This window comes from Paroedura picta, chromosome 3 (assembly GCF_049243985.1).
Source record: "Paroedura picta isolate Pp20150507F chromosome 3, Ppicta_v3.0, whole genome shotgun sequence".
Taxonomy (NCBI): domain Eukaryota; kingdom Metazoa; phylum Chordata; class Lepidosauria; order Squamata; family Gekkonidae; genus Paroedura; species Paroedura picta.
In genome coordinates this window covers 38,666,780-38,672,779 of record NC_135371.1, presented here as the reverse complement: position 1 = coordinate 38,672,779, position 6,000 = coordinate 38,666,780, and positions in this window count along the sequence as shown.

Below are 6,000 nucleotides of genomic sequence, written 5' to 3'. Positions count from 1 at the left end.
GCTATGGAGCCCACCCTCCAAAACAGCCATTTTCTCCAGGGGAACTTATCTTTGTTACCTGGAGATGAGCTGTAAAACTGGGGGATCTTCAGGTCCCACCTGGAGACTGGCATCCTTACATACAGTCACCTAAGTAGCCATTTTTCCAAGATGAGCTGTAATTCCAGGGGATTCCCAGCTCCCACTGGAGGCTGACATTCCTAGTTGTGGCCTTTCACCAATCTAGCCCTTGGCGAAACAAAAGACTAGACCTCAAGCTCCACAGCCTACCCAGTTGTTTTTTCTTCCAGACACTCCTCTCAATGTACAAATTAAGCAGTTTCGTTGCTCCACCCAACAGCACATCTCCCCAGAGCTCTACAGATGGTCCTAAGAAACTGCTAACGGCCATGGCCAAATCTGAAGAGGGCAAGTGGAATATGCATTTATTGATTCTAACAGGAGAGCTCGTCCCCTGTTTGCTTCCTTCGTCAACTCCATAGCTCACTGACTTTGGAACATTATTCAGAGGGGCTCTGTCCTGCACAATCCGTGGGTTTGCCCGTGTTTGGCCTTATTTTTCTTTTCTCCTGTACTAATAAATATTTTCAAAAAACTTTTGACAACAAATAACTATTATTTCAAAGGAAACCGCTAGAACAGCTAAATTTAGGAACCCACGACATTGGGATTTTAATTAGTTTTGTTTAATAAACCAGTGAGTTGTACCCATATATGGTTCCTCGTGCAGCATTTTGCACACTATTCCAAATGTGTGATGATCTGATGGAGGCCTGTAACTCATCAACTTTCGTTCCTTGTGGAATAACAGGAAGTGTTTGTTGCAAGTCCCTAGCCATGACTCCTCCCATCATTATTTCTTGACAGATCCTGCCATATATGATCTAAAGCCCTTTGAGACTTGCTCCACTCGTCCCATATGTGCTTGTAAAACTGGAGCTTTTGATATTCCTTTACCAATATTCCAAGTCATCTGGTCAGTAATTTACATCAGGGGTAGTCAACCTGTGGTCCTCCAGATGTTCATGGACTACAATTCCCATGAGCCCCTGCCAGCAAATGCTGGCAGGGGCTCATGGGAATTGTAGTCCATGAACATCTGGAGGACCACAGGTTGACTACCCCTGATTTACATATTTGACAGTAGTTGCTGCTCTAGGAGAATGTGCCTCCTGTAGGCATTTCTTTTTTGATCACTTAAGCCATTCAAACAGCCCTTCATCTTCTCTGTCTGTGTAACTGTGGCTGAAGCTTCACTTCAAGTTGTAGGAAGACTTTTTCTGCAAAACCAGACACCTGAAAGATTAAGGAAGCACATGGTCGCAGAGGGAGGAGGGGTTTCTGAAGCACAGCTAAGAGGAGGAGTTTGTTTGTGGTTGTTGTTTGGGTTTTTTTGTATTTTGCAGGGAAGGGGGTATTCTTCACCTTCCCTATCTATGTTTCCTCCAACTTCCAGGAAGAAAATGATTACTTCCATTGCAAATAGCAGAGAGATGTTCTGGTGATAAACTGGGCCAGATGTTCCAACCCAACCCCCATTTTTGACACTACATCTTCTGTGATCACCCTGAAACTGTTGGCCAATTTTGAGATTTCTAGCTTGGTTTTTTTTAATGAGCTATGACGGACACAGGCAGACAGATCCTTTTAGGAGTATAATTTACTTTATTTGTACCCCACTCTTCCCTCTGATGGTGATCCAAAGTAGCTCACCACTTCTTCCTCTTCTCCACTTTATCTTCACAACAACCATCGGAAAAAGTGAAATAGGGTAGGTTGGAGAGAATGCATGGCTCCAAGTCACCCAGCAACTTTCCATGGCAGACCTGGGTTCCATGATCATCTGGAAGCTGGTGGCCAATTTTGAAGTTCCTAGCATGATTTTCTGATGAGTTATGTCTGCCACAGACAGATAACCTTTAATGCCTTTGCAAATAGCCTGGGGGATGTCCTGGGCCATTCCACACAAGGACCAATGTTCCCAATTGTTCACAGAATGCAGAAACGCTATATTAAATAGTGGAATTTTGTCATTCCGCATACCTTTATTTTTAGTGGAATATAGAAGTCCCAGTAGCGTTTCATTCATTCCCCACAGGTTTCCAGTCTTGCTGGAATTGCAACAAAGGAAGTTATTTTTTTCTGTGCTTCTTCCCACCCCGTCCGTCAATCAAATGGAACAGCCAATGGGCTGTTGTGTTCATGCTCCCGAAAAGCCCCTTTCCCTTTAAGAACTGGGGGTTTTTTAACCAAACACAACCGTTGCAATGAATATGCGTTCAATCGTTGCATCAGAAAGACCTTTTTGCTGGCATAGGAGCTGGCGATGAATCGTTTACACGCTCCTCAAGTAGAGAAAAAAAAATCCCCCCCATGAGTGCGATTTGTGGCCGAAATTACGGGCAGTGACGAACAGGGGGCTGTGTTGTGCTTGGGAGCTTAGGGAGCTTTGTTTTACTTTAAATCACTTCTGTGGAGGGACTTTAGCCAGTGAAGCCTCGCTCGTTCGTTGCTTTTGCAAGTCTAAGGGGAAAAAATGGCGATAGCTTCTTCGGAAGTTCGGGGGAAGAGTGGGGGAAGGACTTTCTTTCTACCGCTACATTGAGAACGCACATGTATTTCGCTGGTTTGTTGCACCTTGTGTGCAGAAGTGTAGTGGTTTTTTCAGGGGGAATCCACTTTTCCCGATTTCCCGAAAAGCGCTACAAAGCGATTTTTGCGGGAGTGTTGCAGGAGTGTTGCAGATTGTGTGCGACGTCATGCGGAACGTTGAATTTGTAGTGTTAACCAAAGGAAAGACTTCTGCTACATTTAAGTCATGCGGAATGGCCCCTAGAGTTAATCTGGGCCAAAATGCTCTGGATCCCTTTCATTTTTAACTCTGTAAATACCGTCATCTGAAGTAGATGGCCAATTCTGAGACTCCTGGCTTTGTTTTCTGATGGGTTATGCCAGTCACAGACACAGGTGGACACACAAGACAGACACATCCTTTTATTACAGATTAATTTCCCTCTAGGTTAGCTATACATTGTCAAAAAAAGTGCTGTTTTAAACATTCTAAGAGACATGGTTTGTCAGGGCCAGTCCTGGTTTAGGGGTACCTGTCCACAATAAACCATTGTTCAGATTTTGTCCCTTTTTTGGCCTTTTTAAAAATGTGTTCACGTGAGCTGTAAGCATTCACATTATTCTGGATTCATAAGTTAATTCTAAGGAGAAAGATACGTTGGCTGTTGTGAGTTTTCTAGGCTGTGATCTGGTAATTTTAATCCCTCACACGCACTCCACACTTTGGCATGGAGTGATTCCCAGCTCGCTGTGTCCTATCGCTGAAAATGGCAGCCATAGTTACTGGCGAAACATCAGGGACTAAAATTACCAGACCACTGCTCCAAAGGCTGGCCATGAAAGCCTTTGACAATTCCAAAATATGTTGCATTTGTACCTCATGTACATGAACAGTAAAATCCCCATTCAGTGTCGAGTTGCAACTGTTGAAGTATATTTTGAATTATAGAAACCCTATTATAGGACAAATTATGGCTTTTGAATGTATTTTGCAGCAAAAGAAAGCTTGTCCTTTAAATCACTGAAGGGCAGGGCATATCATAGTAAAGTACGGATGCCTATCGCCAGGCGGGATGTCTCCAGCTGACAGAGATCAGTTCCCCAGGAGAAAATAACTGCTTTGGAGGATGGACACCATAGCATTATACTCTGTTGAGGTCCCCAAATCCTGCCCACTCCCTGCTTCACCCCCAAAGTCTCCAGGTATTTCCCCACCCAGAACTGGCAACCCTACAGCAAAGAAATACAGGGGAAGAACCCAAGCTGACAACCTGTAATGGGAGAGCAGGCTCAGTGTGAGAACAGATGCATTAGAAATGCATTCCTCTTTTCATCTCCTGTATGCCAGTGGCTATGTCATCAAAGGCCAATCAAACAACAGAAATACAATACAAATGATATGACTGAGAAGGCTAAAAGTCACCTCCCCAAATCCCCCATCCCCCTGCTACTTAGACAACACAGAATTGCCTAGTTAGGAACGGAAGACCCCGATCGCACACACACAGAGCGGAATGGCCACATTGAGCAAAAACTCCCACCAAAATTTAACCGCAATGTTAGACGACCTCCTGTGGCAGATTTTGGCAGTGCAGCAGTACAGCAGATGAATTAGGCCTGTTCCCTGCATGACACTTCTCCTCCGATCTTTTCAGAACACGCAAGGAAGCCTCTGTAGCTACATTTCTCTTCCCAGCAATCCAGCTGCAGGCTGAGATAATGTCCTGGGCATAATTTCCTGAGATTCTGACCTCTAGGGGAATACTAAGAGGAATGATGGATGCTGAGCTTTTATGTGTGTCATTAATTCACTTACAGTGTTTTCCCTGCTTCTATATGGGCCATGATAAAGACTGGCTGACTGACACATAGATTGCTGTGTAATGGAGGGGAGGGGGAGATAATTGTTTTGTAAATATGGTGGATTACTTGTGTCACATTTTAATCAGGCAGTGATGTTTCTAAGGGTGTTTCCACACAGGGGTTTAGCCCTAGGTTCAGAAAGAGGGGGGATTCCTGCTTTACCACAGGATTATGGTGCATTGGTGCACCCCTTGAGTTTTCTCCTGCCTTTTCCCTAATCTCTTCCCAGCCTGCTATGTGGCAAAGTTTTCAGAAAGATTGCAGCAGGGCCTGGCTAGCTGCTGAGTGAGTGGGGAAGTGTGGATTTTTCCATCTACCATCCCTAAGCCATTTGATCCTGCCCTCAAATAAGGTTGCCAGCTCCAGGTTGGGAAATGCTTGAAGATTTGGGGGGTGGAGCTTGAGGGGGTGGAGTTTGGGAGGGGAGGGACAGGGTATAGCACCGTAGAGTCCACCTTCCAGTGACCCTTGTCTCCATCACCTGAAGATCAGTTGCAATAGTAGATCTCCAACTACCGCCTGGAAGCTGGCAATCCTATTCTCACAACAGTCACGTTTATTTCTCCTTGCTGAATCTGAGGGGGGAGGCTTTTTGGTTGGTTTGTTTTTTTAATTAGCCATTGAATATCATTATAGCAGTACAACAATCAGCATATCAGGATCCCTGAATCCTCAGCGTTCTTTTTTTCCATTCTCAGGATTAATTTTTATTTATTTTTTAAAGGTAAGCCTCCATTGTAAGGGGAGAGGCATATCTTTGCAACAAAAGAGGCTAGAAACTTACTTAAAACAATTAAAATAAGGGAATTGAGAGAACCTGCTATGGAGATGGTTGTGTTATTGCTTTTTTTCCTAACACTGGATAAACCCTTGTGGCCTGGGAGGGGGAGAGATGGACACTGCTAGAGGACAGGAGCACAGAAATAGTTGCAAAACCTGCTGTGTGGAAGCCCCATTGCCACTGCATTGTATCTGTAGCCGCAGCACACACAAGGAAACGACACAAGCCTGTTTCCATGTGGAAGAAACAATATAATCAGTTCACTTAGCTAGAGTTGCCAGCTAGTAGTTGGCACCTGGTAGGAAACTAGGGGGCAGGGACATGGGGGACCATCACTGCAGTGGCATGGCATCACTACTGGGGTAAAGCCAGAAGTGACATAATTGTGTGAATCCTAGAGCATCATGCCAACATAATTACATCACTTCCCCCCTGCCCCCAACCTTGCAGGTCTTTTGCTTCCAACTATATTCTGCAGATGTGTTTTCTGTTTTTAAAAGAAAGCCTTTTTTGGGGGGGGGAAGCAATGTGGGTTTCCCATGTGATTTGATTCTGTACTTAGAATTGCCAATAGCCTGAAGGGAAAAGTGTTTTGCTCTTTTAATAGAGGTGTAATGTGTGTAGTTTTCATGACATCAAAGTAAATGATGTCTCCTGATAAATAAAACCTCATGAGTTTCTATTAAGGAGGCAGGACATTCCACTCCCCCCCCTAAAATTGTTGATTACCCTGTACAAGTTCAATGTACAAATCTCAAGAACTACAGGAAAATATGTCTAACTAT